Here is an 18,536-nt window from a genome sequence, read left to right as displayed (position 1 = left end):
CGGGTACACATTCTTGTGCACTGGTCAGAGTCCACCATAAAAGATTGATAAGACTATTTGTCATAATTTACTATAGCTCAGTAAATATGGTTATACTTACAAGCTTAAGTGTAATTCTGAGACATGGGAAAAGGTTCCAATGTATGGCAGAGCGAATAAGAAGAATCAATTTAGGCAGAAAGATAAAAGTTTCTCAAATCTGAAAAGATGGGAGAGTACTTTAGTATCATGTTTTAAGACCATCTTAATGATTTTGAGACCTTATCACAATTCATCCTCTAAGTGCATTCTGATAGTTAAGAAGAGGAGGTATGAATTATTGAAGTGGTTAAATCAAGAAGATGATTCATACTTCGTTCCAAAAACAATTCTTAGAGTTATACTCTAAGATTGTAACTTGAGTGACATGTCTTAAAGAAGGTTTAAAACACTTATCAAATGTAAGAGTAAAAGTTTTCTACTCTTGTACATTTGAAATTGGTAAGTTGTGATGTTTTGGATAAAACAAAGACCAACTAAGGCCAATTGTGTGAAGTGTTTGTCTTGATTAGAATCCACACTATCTCTTGAATATCTGACAAGAAAGTCTTATATGTCAAGAGGACAGTGGGAGTCTTAAAGGTCTTGAAAGTCTCAAGAACTAATCAAGAATAAAACCTGAAGTTCTTCACTAGCACACGACTTGAGGTTTATAACCTATCGTGTTGACATATTCTGTGCCCATTCCAGTTAAAGTTGGCTTTGCATATGAGTTCTTAGAGTTCTCAATTGGTTGCACAACAACTTGGAAGCAATGGCAGGTAGCAAGAAATTAAGATTGAGTTCAGTCCATATGAGTTTGGATTTGTCATTATCCTTGTCTTGTGACTATGGTTTTGACAATTCACATGGATAAGAACACATACACCATTAAATCTAAGGGTCATAAGGTTTCTCTCCGATTCATGAAAATGATGGTGAGGAAACACTTCCACCAAGTATATTTGAAGTAGATAGCAATTGTGATATTTGCATTCTCAAAGTCGTTAGTGGAGCTGTGTGGTTAACCGGCACACTAACATGGACTTGTGAGAAGTGGCAAAGGTCTAAACAATTGAGACTATGATTACGGCATCCCTTTTCATAGTTCTGAAATTGTTTAGACACACCTGTGAGCTATCTAAGATAAGGTGTATGATATTGATAAAGTTTTATCAAAGCAATCTAGTATCGGAAATCTGAACTTTGGTAAGAAAGTCAATAAAGTATTGTTTTTTCTAGAAGTTCAACTGATTTCTGAGTACATGTCAAAGCTAGTGGGAGCATAAGTGTTATGCTAATAATCATCATGTTAGTGGGAGCATGATAATTATGATAAAGGTTGTAAGTTAGCAATGTTAATTATAGAAAACAAAAGGTTTCAATTGGGAAAAAGTTGTTTTGCTATAATTAAGGGAGAGGAAATTATACTTCATCTCAAATCTAAAAGCTTAGATTGAGGTTTTAGTCGTATTTAGTCAAGTATATATATGAATGTTATGTTGGAATGGCTCAACATAAGAAAATTCTAATATAGGGTCCATTATTTGCGTTCTAAAATTCGATTATGATTACGACATCCCTTTTCATAATCTGAATTTTGAGAACTTGGCAAATTGAAATGGAAATATTATAGCAAAAGACTGGTTTAGTCTTTATGTGATACATCATGAATCGTGTCCCATATGCTTCGGATATAGGATCGATTGCATGTGCTATATTCATCCTTTCTAAAATTTTCCAAATGCCTGGGGCATTAAGAAGGGAAAAGGTCTAGAATTGGATATGACTAAAAGGATTAAACAATTGTCGAGGACAATCTAAGGTTTACCAAAGATTGGTTGCTCAAGGACAGTTGGAAGTATAATGATAATTCTGGAAGGACCATATTGACATAATCTGTAAGGAGGAAACTCTTGTTCAGAAGTGATAGTCAAAATGGAATATGGAAATGTTTCAAAGTTAGAAATTATTCAATCTGTGTAAGATTAGGAAACTTAATGCAAGAAGGATGTTTCCAAGGAGTTGATCTCCTTTGGAATGCTCTGTAATGTTTGTTGTCAAGTCTATCTGACTTTGTGCATAATCATTACAAGAGGATCAATGCATATAAGTTTAGAATCTAACAGATTTCAGTAAATGGCATGAATTTGGAATTCTTGCATTTGCAGTAAGGATTTGGGACTATGAAAAGAGGATCATTGGAGTTATGTTGAATTGATCTATTTCACAAAGTAAAGATCATAGACGAACATAGTATGCATACTTGGTGTATGGCATGACTAGTGTTTAGAAAACATAGTGTACATGCTTGGAGCATGGGACAACTATTGTTTTAAATTCAAGAATAAAGTTGATAGTTGAAACAGTATACAATGAACAATGTGTAATCATATGGTGATAAATAAAAGGTGTTTTATTTATGTTCATAGGTTTTGATACCATATTCGATTCAATTATTCTTGTGTTTCATTTTGCATGTTTTGACTTCCACAATAAACTAGGTCATTGTTCTGGATGACTAAGTTATTCAAACCATCCATAGTCGGTCATATGTTGGAAGTAGATATGAATTAAGACTGTCATGGGTTGGCTTGTAGAGGTCTAAGATGTTGGACAAAGGGCTACAACACTCATGAGTGCTCATAAGTTCTGAGTATTGGATTCAACCCACGCTCATTGGAATCACTTCATGGATTTTATCACGAGTGATCATGAGACGATAATATCTTATATTCTTCAAACCTAGAGATATGAGTTGTTACTATGAGTTGGTTATACATTGATTGCACGAAAACGCATTGGTAACTCGATGTTATAAAACGTGCCTTTATGTATGATTCAACAAGTAGTAGAACAAGCCATATGAGTCGAAGTTTATCCATTCCTTTTACCTTCGGGATAAAAGCGATATCTATGGGCCCCTCGATGATTTGGTGATGACAAACGTAAGTGCTCGGCCGGGCCTGGACTGATTTGATTTGTTCAATTAGTCAGTCGTCATAAATCGGAAATCGGGAAACAAAAAAATAGACAGAGAGAATGATTATAATCCATGTCTCAGTCCATATGATATCTAGAATGGAGGAATATATGATCCCTTATCTAATGGAAATGTCATTTGATTTGTTCAGAGTTTGACAGCGGCTTTAAGAGCTACGATTGCTAGTCGGGATCTTGGAGTCATACTTGAATAATAGTTTTAGACTTATCCAAGTGGGAGACTGTTGGATTAGGTGTCTAAGCCCATAACTATTATTGGTATGTATTCGACCCGAGAGTAGCATGGTCCATTTGGGTTGCATATCATCAGGACAATTTGTTAGGATGGACTTTTGAGAGAAGGTTATTTATGGTTTATTAATATATTATAAGTAATAATATATTAATATGAAATCATATGTTTTAATTAGTAGTGATCAAGAATTAATTTGGAATTAATTTAGTGGTCGAAAGAGACTAATTAAATCTATGGGGACTAATTATGATAATTAGTTATATTTATATGTGTTGGGCTTATGATCCATGTTGGACCAAGTTTATGTATGGATACATAAAGAGTTGGGCCACATGAACCATGGATTATAAAACCCATGGGTATGGATTTGGGTTATATCCATGACCCTAGAAATCCCACATATAAATAGATACTTCATTGCCCAAAATCGCCACTTGTATCTTTTTAGAGTTCATGGTGTCTTTTGTGTGCATGGAATTCTCTCTCAAGTTCATCCTTTGTCCATGGTGTGTTGTGATTCCATTTGAGGCTTCCACACTATTGGGGCTAAGCTCTTTAAGGCCAAATACACCAAGAATTCAAGCTCCATCAAAAGGTATGTCATGCTAACTAGTATATTATAATTTTATGTTAAATGCATGCTAGTTGTAAGATTAATACCTTGGAAACCATTTGCATGTATAATTAGTGAAAACATAGATCCAAGGTATTTAGGGTTGTATGTGCACCATAGGATGTTGTAGTATACCAAAACCCAACACATGCATCTTTCAAAAATTCACCAATTGCCCCAGGCTCCAAACTAGTTTGGATGCCTAAACTAACCGTGTAATTCTCAGGCTTTGTGCAAGGAGGAACAAGAAGAAGAATGGTTAATTGACAGTGCCTGCTCCTTGCACATGACCGGAAGGTTAGAATACCTTCGGGATTTCAGGCCAATATGCAATGGTGGAAATGTTACATTCGGTAACAATGCGAATGGAATCATCTGAGGTTACGGTGTTCTCACTACGAGGAAATTTTCTATTCAGAATGTTGCTTATGTAGAAAGCCTTAAACACAATCTCATCAGTGTTGGCCAACTATGTAAAGCAGGACATCGAGTTGAATTTGATGATCAGTTTTGCTACGTAATGACAAGTGATAGGAACACATGCTTGATCAAATCCCGATCCGAAGGTACCATGTACCCCTTGGATGTCTCTCTGATCATTGGCAGACGCAGTTGTGCTTCCTACCCAGAGCTGTATCCGAAGTCAGCTGGCTATGGCACCGCAAGCTGGCTCGTCTCAACTTCAGGTACATCAACAACTTGGTCACAGGAGAACTAGTCAGAGGTCTCCCTTTTCTCAAATTCAGCAACGATACTCTCTGTCCGGCTTGTGAATGTGGTAAACAGTCCAAAGCAAGTCACCCTCTGGTAATGGATTCTTCAATTTCTGATCCACTGGAGCTATTGCACATTGATCTCTGCGGTCCATCAACCGTAGTCAGTCTCCATCACAAGAAGCACATACTGGTTATCGTAGATGACTTTACACGCTTCACATGGGTCTTCTTCCTCAGACTCAAGTCAGAAACACCACAGATTTTCATCAACTTCATCAAAGAGATCGAACTTCAGATCAAGCTTCCAGTTAGACGTATCCGCAGTGATAATGGAACCGAGTTCACTAATCATCTTCTCAACAGTTTCTTGGTGACCAAGGGCATCTCTCATAACTTCTCAGCTCCCTACACACCGCAACAAAATGGAGTAGTAGAAAGAAGGAACCGCACACTCGTAGAAGCAGCCAGATCTATGCTCAACTTCGCACACCTTCCTCTCTACTTCTGGGCTGAAGCTGTAGCAACCGCATGCTTTTTTCAAAATCGAAGCATTGTGTGCAAACGTCTCAATAAAACACCATATGAGGGCCTTAACAACCGCAAGCCAAATGTTCGCTTCTTTCATATCTTTGGGTGTAGATGTTTCGTGATCAACAACCGCGATCAGCTTAACAAGTTTGCACCAAAGTCTGATGAAGGCATCTTCCTTGGTTATTCCACTAACAAGGTTGCTTATCGAGTGCTCATCAGACGTGCAAGGCTGATCATTGAAAGCTTCGATGTGAAATTTGATGATTCTCACATCCGCAACGCACCTCCATCCACTGAAACCACCGCAATAATAGAAAGCGATATTCCTGCCTCTTCAGGTCCTTTAAATCTAGTTGAAGTCAATTATGACGATCTTTTCGATCCTGTTGAAACGGCGAAACTATCCGAAGTTCTTGTGTCACCCGCAGCTCAACAACAACACACTGATGTTTCTGGACCATCTCTATCCGATCTATTGTGACTCTGAAAGTGCTATTGCTATTTCTCACAATCCAATTCAGCACTCCAAGACTAAGCATATTGAACTACGGTATCACTTCATCAAAGACCACATCTTGAAAGGTAACATTGAACTCATCTTTGTCCATTCTCATGAAGAGATTGCTGATGTGTTTACAAAAGCACTCGACTCCACAAAACTTAACACCTTCCTGCAAATGTTAGGAATGATGAATCCAGACCCGCAATTCTTTTTGAATTGTTAGATACCGCAGACCATTCTTGGTCTCCGTTGCGGTTCTAACTGAAAGTTACTTATGATAGATGGTTTTGGTACCGCAGTCTAGGTACCGCAACCATATATCACACTTATTTTTTCATGGGTCTTTATTGTTTGTTATTACTAATTTTTGTACAAGTGCTCTTCTCAGTTTCTTCTAATGAAGTCATAAATCTACCTATCCGCAATGACATTTGTTCATCCGCAATGACATCTGGTCATCCGCAATGACGTTTCCATCCGCGATCATTATTGATATTTCTCAACTGTTTCATCAACCCTTGAATCTTTTGTGTGCTATTTAATGATCCTTCATTAAATAAAACATTAAATAAAAAAAACATTCTCTTTAGAAACTGTCTCATTCTCTTTCTGAATAAACCTTGTGTCAGACCTATTTTAGGTATTATGACAAAAAGAACGTTTTTCCATAACCTCATCCTTAATCTGTCTTTTCCTCTCCCCAGCACGTCCCATCCGTTACAACTTCCTTTCCCCTCACCCCACGATCACCTGACACATTGATAGATGTCCGACTTTTCATTAAATGCAAACCCTCCTTTAGTAAATCTCCCAAATCTTTTTTAAACCGTTTCATTATTTGTGGTTGAGATTTAATCCCCAATTCAAAGATTCCCTCCAAACCCCAAACGACGTTTTTACCTTATCCTTACCTTTTACCTAGGGTTAAAAAGTTTTCACCTCTTTATAAACCCATCTTCTTCCCCAAAATCACTTTACGCTTTCTGAACATCGAACCTTCTCTCTCAAACCCTTCAAGAACTCTATTTTCTACTCCTTCTCTCAATGCTCCTACAATGGTGAAATCAGGTGCATCAAAGAAACAATCCAAGGTTTCAGACTCAGTGAACCCTACCGGTTCAGACTCTCCAACGATTGCTTCAAGCAACTTTCGAGCAGTGTTTGAAGATCATTCTTCATACAATGCTCCAACCAAACTGATGATCAAGTTTCTCAAGAATCACCCTCTGTTTGGCCCTTTCGACGCTTTTACAGATGTTGTTCCAGTCTCGACCTTCTTCAAATGTGCATTCTCCGCTTATCGCCCAATCGAAAACCCTCAAGAAGTTCACCTCAACCTGATTAATGATTCTTTGGTCATCCTGTCCAAAGAAAAGTTTCTTTCTGCAATAAACCTTCTGGTTCATCCCTCCATCAAGATCTTCTCTCCTTCCATGGCGGACGTTACCTCTGCCCTTTACCAAATGGGGTATCAGAAACCAATTAGAGGAATTGGTGAATTCAAGAAAAATCAGTTGTCTGCGGTTTGGCAGTTTGTGTGCCATTTCATCATCTGCTGTCTATCCGGAAGAACCAGAGGCATAGACAACATGGGACTCAAGCTACTGGAGTTGGTGTGGAGCATATTCACAGGACACGATGTAAACTACGGGCAGATCCTATGGGACGACTTCCTTCAATATATTCCCAAAGAAAGTCCAAGGGAGAACCCAACCGAGCTCACTTTTGCAAGGTTCTGGTCACTCTGCATTTCAGACCTTCATGCGGACGCTGGAATCAACATGGGCAGTGACATCAACTTCTTTGTCACTAAGGATCTCAAAAGGTACAATCCCTCTTCTGATCAAACTGTTTTTGGACCTATCCGCAGACTCCCTACCCACATTCTTTCCACACTTGGTCTTGAGACTGCTGATGTCTCAGATCACATTGAGGCTACGGAAGGTATTGCCCCATACCTTCCTACCCCGCCTCTTCAACTCCCATTCGTAATTGTTAACCCTGAAGGTACCGCAGTCCCTTCTGCAACTACACTCTCCAATCTTTCTCGAAGAAGAAAGCAATTGGCAACCAAGAAGAAACAAAGAACCCCTAAGAAGGATGCTCCCAAACCAACCGCACCCACCAAGAAACGTAAAACCAAACCAACCGCACCTACACCTAGTAGTGATTCTGATGAGGATAGGCAACCAATTGCTATCCTTAAGAAAAGAAAAATCGATTCCCCTGGCCAAATACGTGACCGGACTGATACTGAAGCCTCTCAAAAGGCTCCGGTAGTCCTTGGGGTGGCCGCATACCCATTCAACACCACTATCATTTTCCAATCAGACTCAGAAAGTGAGTCTAATTCACGACATCGTGGAGACTCCCCCCAGTTCACTCCCAAGAGGATGACACTGGTGCTCGCCCTAAGGTCTCCAGGGCTTCCCGACTGCATTTCTTTTCACCTGAGGAGTTGCACTCCATCCTTTTGAACGTCACCCAAACACTTCAAACACCTTCCCAACCGCAGGGCACTTCTTCCGCCCATGCCAGAACTGAGCCGAGGCCAAACTTGACCATGGGTCAAGGAGACCGAGGAAGCTCAGGAAATCCTACTCTGCTTACATTCGCAGCAGGTGGTTTAGGCACGGTGAGCACAAATGTGCAAGGATCCGTGGACCTGAAGGACACTTCGGTGCATTTCCAAGGTTTTGACGGAGGTGAATCCAATGACTCATGGTTACAGTACAATCCGGTAACTGAGTCAGAAATCAAGAAATATGCTGCTTTCAAAAGGGCATTCCAAGCCCGCAAGGAACAACAGATCAAGCAGCAGCAGCGAAAGGAGCAGGATATCCAGTCAATGGCACAGTATTGGGCAGACGCAATCAATAATGCCAATACCGTAGCCACCATCCAAAAGGTTCAGGACTGGATGACCGAGATGGCTGAAACAGTCCTTAAAGCTCAAGCAGCAGGTGAAGGTGCAGGTACCTCCAGAGCTCCAAATCCTATTCCAACTCCAACAGTCAATGAATCACAAGACGAAGGAACCGCAATCGAAGTCAGTTCTGCTCCCACCTTCGGTCTTAATGATGAAGACATTCAGGAGGTAAACAAGCCCAGTCCTTCTGATGATGACCTCATGATGTTTGTTGAGGAAGAGGAATCCAGTGGCTCTCAACATTCGACTTCTAAACCCAAAGAAAAGAAGAAAAAGAAGAAGACTGTTGTCACCAGGAAAGAATTTCTGAGCTTACAAGCTAAAGTCGATGAGATCTTAGCTGCGGTCAAACCAACTCAACCGCAACCAGAAGACACCCCGGGACCGCAGTCCCTGATCGAACGTATAGAGCGTCTGGAAACAAGGGAACGCTTGGCTGCTGAGAGAATTTCTCTCAAAGTGGAAATGGGGATCCGGTCCCTTGACAACAACCGCAAAGCAGATCACAAAGATTTTATGGCTGCTGCGGAACGCCTCATCACTGAGGTGACCGCAATCAAAACGGATCTCCAAGCAGCCATTGCGGATCAAGCCACTCAGTCTTAGAAACTGATAGCTGAGACTCACACTGCGTATGAGTCCACTATCTCAGTTCTTCAAGCAACAATCAACAGACTGCAACGATCCTTGTCCTCCAACTTCCATGGTCCCGAGATCCTCCAGCTCACAAAGGAAATACACAGGCTACTCTTCAGCTCCTCCATTCCCAATAATAAACAGTTGGCCGAAGCCCTCAAAGCTCAATTTCAAGAGGTTTTTGCCAAGGTTGATGGCCTTAAGAAATGGCTTGAGGAATCACCTGCATTGAATTCCTCAAGAGGGGGAAGTAAAGACGAAGTCCATCAAAGTGAAGAAGAAGAAGTCCATCACTCTGATCACTCCATCTCACAACATCAGAGTCCCCCCATCATCACATAAAAAATTCCTACACCGCAGACCTCACCGCAACCGTCTCACCATACTCCACCCCATGACACTCCACCGCAAGAGAAGGTCACTCCTCAAAAGCCATAGACTCCCCCTCACTTCAAATATCTGGCTGAGCATATGTCCTCTCCGAGCTCAACTGACTCTCCTGCCACCACCCAAAGGAAGAAAGATTGGAAGGCAGCCAAACTTGCAGAGCTTATATGGAGAGAATGCGGTTTTGATACTATGATGGACGAATCCTTAATAAACTCTTAGATCAATCCTCACCGCAGACTGTTGGACGAAGATTACAGACCCCACCTCACCTATGCTGAACCCCTACTGATGGCTACTGGGATGTCCCAACTTCCCCAAATGCCAAATACTTCACAGTATTTGAGCAATTCGACCGCAGCCTTCCTGATCACAAAAGACTGCCAATGGAATTTGAGAGACTTAGTCTTTTTCATGCTAAACATGCCTCTTCCATTGAAAATATATGGTCTAACGATAGACCATCCGTAGTCAAGAACTACAAAATCCGGAAGTTCATGAAGGCTGACTACATCCAGTATACCCTCACTAGAAGGGAGCATGACTACATCCGCACCCAGGCAGACTTTCCCTGTATGAATCCGGAAGAAATCTTTCTTATTGCCAAGGTGTTCCAAAACAAGTCAGAAAAGCACCCGAAAATGAAGATCGCGCTTGAAAAGGCCAATACTTTTTTAAAGGAAACGGTATGTGATTTCGCCAAGATCGATGCAGATATCTATCCTATAATTGCCAAGAAATTTGATCTGCCACCTCTCGAGCCTGCTCCAATGCCTACCGAAGGCTATCAAGAAAGATCCTTAGGCGTAACCAACTTTCCTGAACTTTGAGTCATTTTCAAAAGGAAGATAGATAATGTCAAATACTTCATTCCTATGACTGCCATGCATCGCCTAACCAAGAAGCAACTTGACATCTGCCGAACCGCAGTTGAAAGATCAAAGCACACTACTGCAGAAGTCAAGTTCGAGATCTCAAGGAGAATCACCTGGCTGGAAAACATCAGGAAGTTTTGGTGGATCCTGATCAAGTTCCTCAAACTTGATAGCTGAACAAAAGTTAAAGAGGTCACTTAGGGGGAAATTGTTGAATCATAAAAAGTGACCCTCTTGAACTTCAGCTACCGCAATCTCTTCAGCTACCGCAGTCATCCAGCACCCGCAGTCAAGCTTCTTCATCAGCAACCGCAACCGGAGTCTACCTACCGCAGTCACTTAGCTAGATTACTTTACTTGTCTTTATTGTAATACACTCTATTGTCTAGTATGCCTTGCATGGCTACTCATAGAGATGTAATCTAGTGCTCTTCATGAGTCTCTATAAATAAGAGCTCATTCTCTTGTATTCAATACGGATAACTCACACATCTATTCTGAATACATTTCTCTAAGTTATCTTTTCTATTCCTCTATCTTATTTCTCATCCCTCCTTACTCTCAATCCTTCCTAGAACATAACTGATCATAACCTCTCTCTGGAGCAAGTCCTCTGTGACTTAATCACTAAGTTTGATCTTCCTTATTAACTTGGTTTGAATGCATTCTTTGTTATGAATCAACTTATGTGTATACTTGATATAACAATTGTTGTCATTTCTATTTCTTTACTTTTCCGCAACTAACTCTCTAACTATCTAACTATAACTTATTAATATTATTGTTGAGCTTTTAGATCCTTCGAGATTAACTATTCCGCAATCCACTTGTTCTAACATTTGTTCAAGTGTGTCTCCAAGTTTTTCTCTCAACAATTGGTATCAAAGCCATAGTGGTTGCTTTTTGAAAATGGATCTCTGATTTTTCAAAAGGCCTTCTATACCAGTTAAGCTCATTTCTTAAAAAAAAACAATTTCAAATGGCACAATCGTTATCTCTGAACGTTTCCAACAGTGTTGGTGGTTCTAATCGAGCCCCAATACTGGTAGCAAATGAATATCATCACTGGTCACAAAGAATGGAAAGATACTTAAGGAGACTTGGTAGAGATGTATGGCGATCCGTAGAAGAAGAACCACATGTCCCAGTCCTTACACCTGTCCAAGCCGACGGCGCTACAACCAGACTAGGAGGAGGTCAACCAGTTATGAGTCGTCCCACCAAGGATGATCTCGATAAAATGGAAAATGATGTTGTTGCTTTTTATGAAATCTCCTGTGGAGTTGCTCCTGACAACTTCGATATTATCATAAATTGCAAATCAGCAAAAGAGATCTGGGAAGTTCTCAAGAATCTGTACGAAGGCTCAGAACAAGCACAAGATAAGAAGCTTACTACCGCACTCAATGAGTTCAACAACTTCAAAGCTCATACCGGCGAAAGTTTGGAAGACTCCTTCAAAAGGTTCAATCTGATAGTCACCAAGTTATCCAATGCGGGCACCATCCGCAGTAACCATGAAACAAACCTTCAGTTTCTTAATGGTTTGGGAAGACATTGGACTACGGCTAAGATGATAGTCAAAGGTGATAGAAAGATTCACTCTTTGTCACTCTACAAGCTCTATGGAGAGCTGCAAGCACAAGAATCCACCGTACTCAAAGACTGTGCTGACTTCGGAGGACCACTTGCTCTCATAGCACAAGCTCCACCGCAGTCACCCTACTCTTCATCGTATGACACTCCACCGCAGTCATACGAAGCTGACTCAGAGTATGATGATGAAGAAAAATTTAAGAAGGCTATTGCTCTGGTTAGTCAACAGTTCAACCGTCTACCACCTCCTTCCTTCCACAAGAATCAACAGTTCAACAAACCTCCATTCAACCGTAACTTCGGTTCCCAGAATAACCATTCTCGATATTCTAAAAATTCTCATCCACCACCGCAATCTCAAATTAATCAACCAAAGGAGGTACCGCAGTCTCCTCAAACCGCTGACTCCGGTACTCCCTCAGAAGACAAAACTGATGTTGTAATTTGTCACAAATGCAACAAAGAGAACCACTTTGCAAGAGATTGTAAGGCCAATGTAGTAAAAGACAGAGCATTCTACCTTAGAATGGCTCAAGAGTTGGAAGATAAACAAAAGGCAAGGGCATACGTAGCCCATGTCAAAAGAGACCATCAAGTGTGGTCATCTGGAGATGAAGATGAAGCCATCAACAGTATCAAAAGAAAAGGGAAAATCTGCATGCTGGCAACTGCGGATGATGATGAGTCCACAAAGCTGGAAAAGAACTACTGCTACATGGAAAAGGATGGAACTCTAAGCATCGTCGAACAGGTAAAACTCATGATCCAAACTCTAAACTATAGCATGCATGACTGTCAACCATACATAGATGATCTTAATGACACGTGTGCTGCCGTCCTTACAGACTATAACAAAGCCTTAGATGAGAAGAACATTGCGTCCCAAGAGATGTTCCATGTAAGAGGACAACTGGATAACAAAAGACTCAAATTGGCTATGTTAGAAAAAGACTTAGAGTTAGAGAAAGACGCGAGAATGTTAAGTGAAACACAATTAGAGATAGCTTTGAACCAAAGAGATTTAGCTCAGAGAGAAATTGTACACCTAAATCTTTTAATCGAAAAATTGTTCAATGAAAGTGAAGCTATTGAAAATTTAGTGAATAATGGAACCGTGGACAATACATACAATTGGGGTTGGTCAAATGGATATCCTACCGCAATGGATTCCTCACCCCGGTTCAATAAAGACAGACTGTATGTCCCTCCAGACCGAGAATTTCTTTTCCCAGTCAATGACAAGACTTTTCCCGAAGACATCAAAACTCAATTCGGTAGACTACATAGTCTAAGCAATAATTGTGTCATTGAGGAAATTGTGCCTGAGGTTTCGGGTCACACATGTGATCAAATTCCTATCTGTGGCACCATTTACCCAAATTCTCAAACCTCATCCGTAGTTGATGAAGAAATTGTCATTGAGGGCCCCGAAGTCTCAAAAGACTTTCCACCTCTGTCTTCAGACCGCAGTGTATCACACTATAGTCAAAAGTCCCACAAAAGTCCCACCGCAGTCTCAAATCAGACTTACTCTGCAGTAGTTAAAACATCACTACCGGAATCATCAGTAAAAGGAACCGTGACCCTTGAGGCAATTCATCATGAATTACCTATAGAGAACTTTGAAGTGGGTCAATGCTCACAAACCCCAGAATCTTCAAGTTCGGATGACTCAAGCCCATGTTTTCAAAATCATTCTAAAAATTCTAGGAAACCGCAGTTGAACAACAATGACTGCGGTTCACCAAAATCTTTGGCCAAAAAGGCCTTCAAAGAGGAATTTAGATCTCGAGGCACATATAGACAAACTTTTTCGAAAAACAAGAAGCATGTCAGAATTCCAAAGTCCAAGAGTCCAGAAAAATTTGTTTTCTCACACAACTTTTCAAAAAACTCTCCAATCAAGAAAACAAACAAAAAGGAAAGTACCGCTTTAAAAGTCATTCCTACTTCTTCTGACACAACCCAAAAGGGTCTTCAGTCTTTTCGAAACAATGGTTTTCAGGTCTATTCCTCAAATGATACTAAATGGAAAGGTATTTTACCCACTCCAACACTTTTAAAGTCACGTCAAAATTTCAACAAATGGAAAGGTATCCTACCAAATCCACCAAAAAGGACTCAAACATTTGCACGTGCTAAACCTTGTTCAAAACAAACTTTTTAGAAATTAAACAACACTCATGTCAGATTGTCACACCCCGGCCGTCGGCGGAAACACCGGGCAGTGTAACGTCATTTCTCGTATCATAGTTATCAACTTCCTGAAAACACATGCATTTAAAAATACATCAACATAAAGTTGGTGAGTCCACAGGTTTTGACTCCATATAAAAATAATACATTTTCCAAGTTCAAAAGTATAGTTTTGAAAGTATCATTTTAACTCTCCAACGTTTAGTATATATATCCTAGATATAAAAGTTTACTTACCAAATAAGTAGTTTACCTATAAGTCTCATATAATATGATTATAAGTGTTTGTAATTCCATACAAACGAAAGTTGCTACGTATAAATCTATTTCAATTCTATACGAGTAAAATCGCTACGTATAAATCTATTTCAATTCTATACGAGTAAAATCGCTACGTATAAATCTATTTCAATTCTATACGAGTAAAACCGCTACGTATAAATCTATTTCAACTCTATACGAGTAAATAGGATAGGTGTAGTGGTCTACTTAATATACAAGTAATATACCTACTAGATTCTTATACTTAGAGTATAAGTCTTTGGGGAACTTATACTTAACATTCATACTTGTATATCGACAAAGTATAATGCTTCTAAAGTTGTGCTACCATGAGTCTGTGGCTACAACTGTATGAATTAGTTTTATACCTCTTGTTATTATTACAAGGATCACACCTTGCGGTAGTACAAGGATCACACCTTGCGGTAGTACAAAGATTACACCTTGCGGTAGTACAAGGATCACACCTTGCGGTAGTACAAGGAATACATCTTGTAGTAGTACAAGGATCACACCTTGCGGTAGTACAAGGATCACACCTTGCGGTAGTACAAGGATTTAACCTTGCGGTAGTACAAGGATTACACATTACGGTAGTACAAGGATCACACCTTGCGGTAGTACAACAGCTATAATTAGAATTTAAACCAGGTTTTATCTTGACATAAAACCAATAACAACAACATATAACATACCTGGTTTTATCTTGACATAAAACCAACAATAACAACATACTTATCAATTAACATATAGAACTTCCGAGTATTACTCGGGAACTATATTGCACACAACACATATATATAGAATCCTAAGTATAACTCAAGATCTATATCAGTATACTACTATAACAATAACATACTAACAACTTTACGATAGTTGTATAATTTCTTATACGAAATAACTATATCCCGGTTATTATAACTATCAACGTTGATACTAATATACTATCATATAGACATAATAATAACGTATATATAATATTTAGCATGCGTTTTCCCCCGAAAATATTAGAAAGTGGGGCCGTGAAACTCACCTTAATGGCGTGATTTTATTTAGTCTAAGCAGAAACGGTCAGCGTACGAGGTCGTCGGGGCTCGGGATGCAAGAGGGCTTCAGCAAAGGAGAGAGGAGAAAGAAGCTCAGGTGTAAGAATGGCTGGGGTCGATCTTGCTATTTATAGTAAGATTTTTGGCCCTCACGACGTGAAAAACTCATTGTTCACATCGTGAGTTTGGATCTTATCTCTTCGTAGACTTGCCATCCGTCTTCTAGCTTCCGAAGGTACCAAAATGAGCCCTCACGACGTGAAAAACTCCTTGTTCACGTCGTGAGTTTGGATCTTATCCCCTTGCAGCCTCGTCACACCTTCTAGATCCGAAATATGGCGGTTTGACTCCTCACGTCGTGAGTTTTTATGCTCACGTCGTGAGTTCAGTCAAATTAGGGTTTCTGACAGCGACATCTTCGGAAGGCCATAACTTTTGCATACGAACTCCATTTTTGACGTTCTTTATATGCACGCGTAGGTAATTCCGAGTACTACAACTCTCTTTTAAAATTAAATAGCTAATTCTTAGTCTATTTTAAATTCCTCTTATTATAGAGATTTATAGTGTTCGGTTTATCATAACTTCTTCATGCGAAGTCAGATTCAGACGTTCTCTACAATTTTGGAATCGTATGGACGTATACTTTTAGTTGTATCATAAAATATGTATGAAAGTTCATATTTATATTAGAATTATCATGAAATACATAGTGAGTTTACTACATTACTAGTTTTAACAAGATCACATTACATGATTCGTATAATCACATGTGATTGTTATTGACCTATTTTTGACGGGTGTTACATTCTCCCCCCGTTAAATAAATTTCGTCCCGAAATTTATTTTGTACTAGGTACCACCGGAAGGTCCTGGATAGCTTCCCTTCTTTCTATTACGAATGCCCTGCCACGACCTAATCTCCTTGACTCCTTAACTTTGGACATTCCTTCTTGATATGTCCAATTTCACCACACTCAAAACACGCTCTTCCTCCATCATAGTCTGTTCCAATGTTTGTTCCTTGATTTTCTGTTGTAGGTGTTTTGCTCCTGCAGTAATTCGCAGTGTGTCCCTTCTTTTTGCACTTCATGCAAATATAACAGTCACCTGCGTGCTGATGGTTGCATTGACTGCACCATGAACAGTTACCTAGATGATGGCGACTACACTGAGTGCACCATGGGAGTTTTCCAGCATACTTCCTTGGTTGCATGGGTATTGTTGTTGTGGCTGCATAATTAGTTGCCACATCTTGTCTTTCCTCAGATGATTGTATGGGATTCTTCCCATTAAATTTGCACTTGTTTGTTCCAGATTCGGGAGACTCAGCTATAAATCCCACTTGGATTTCTGTGCTGGTTAGCTGATGAGCTATACGCTTTGCACTGTCATATGTTGTAGGCTTCGATGCGATCACCATTCCTTTGATTTGCGATGCTAGACCCCAGATATATCGCTCAATCTTCTTGTATTCTGGGGTTACAAGTGTCGGACACATCATCGCAAGATCATTGAATCTAGCGGTATAAGCATTTATCTCTGAACCCTTCATGGTTAGGGTCCACAATTCTTGTTCCAGCTTATGTATTTCCTCCCTGGGACAATACTCCTCTACTAGCATCCTCTTCAGCTCTTCCCATTGCATGGAATTGGCAGCATCAATACCCGTGGTATTCACATGGCTGTTCCACCATGTAAGTGCTGCATCAGCGAAGGTACACGCAGCAAATCGTACCTTACATTCGTCCGAACAGAAGCTTATTTGAAATACTGATTCTATCTTTTCAATCCACCGGGTCAAGCTAACAACCCCTTCCGTTCCATGGAAGCTCTTAGGTTTGCAATTCATAAAATCCTTGTAGGTACACATTCTGGCGGTCCCTACATTACCTTCATTTCTAACTCCTCCTCTTGTGACATTAGCAAGAGCTGCAGCGATTCTCTGGGCTATGATTTCTTCAAGTTCTGCTGAACTTATTGGAGGGTTTGTTTCTCGTGGTGGTGGTTGCGGTTGTTGTTGTTGTGGTGTTGGTCGTTGGTTAAGGTTTAGCCGAGCGCTACTTCTTCTAGGCATTTTGTTTAGTTTCTATACATTTTAGATCACCAAGTGTTTAGTCTATCAAATATTACTCCCAATTTAAATAGTTCATATGATCTGATCATAATAAAATATAGTTGTACACCTACACCTAGTTGTGATAAGATCTATGCACATATGAACTTTAGTTGGAATATCTGATCTAAATCCTTGAGATCAAAAACATTCCGGGTATTTAGGTGTATTCTCATCGCGGGTCTGAGTCTTCATATATGACTCTATATTTATTAGTTGTTGTATTCATGCTCTATTAATTATTGTTCGTTACTTCAGGTCAAGCTGATAAGGCACCGGCCAGTCAGGATAGTCGAAGGGCAGGATCATTTTAGCATATAGCCGTTCTGAAATCCAGCAACCCAAATCGACATGTCTATCCTTGTCACCGCTCCCGTAAGTAGTCCTTTAGTAGTATAATTAATAATACTTTATATTTGTAGGCTAAGGGATATATCTAAACCTAACAGAGTAAGCCCTAAACTATAGTCGTGCTTTCCTAAGAAAGTACTAATTCACTATAGTTAATAGCTCTGATACCAATCTGTCACACCCCGGCCGTCGGCGGAAACACCGGGCAGTGTAACGTCATTTCTCGTATCATAGTTATCAACTTCCTGAAAACACATGCATTTAAATATACGTCAACATAAAGTTGGTGAGTCCACAGGTTTTGACTCCATATAAAAATAATACATTTTCCAAGTTCAAAAGTATAGTTATGAAAGTATCATTTTAACTCTCCAACGTTTAGTATATATATCCTAGATATAAAAGTTTACTTACCAAATAAGTAGTTTACCTATAAGTCTCATATACTATGATTATAAGTGTTTGTAATTCCATACAAACGAAAGTTGCTACGTATAAATCTAT

This window comes from Lactuca virosa, chromosome 1 (assembly GCF_052849685.1).
Source record: "Lactuca virosa cultivar CGN04683 chromosome 1, Lactuca_virosa_CGN04683_v6, whole genome shotgun sequence".
NCBI classification, from domain to species: Eukaryota; Viridiplantae; Streptophyta; class Magnoliopsida; order Asterales; family Asteraceae; genus Lactuca; species Lactuca virosa.
Note: the sequence above shows the minus strand (reverse complement) of the source record.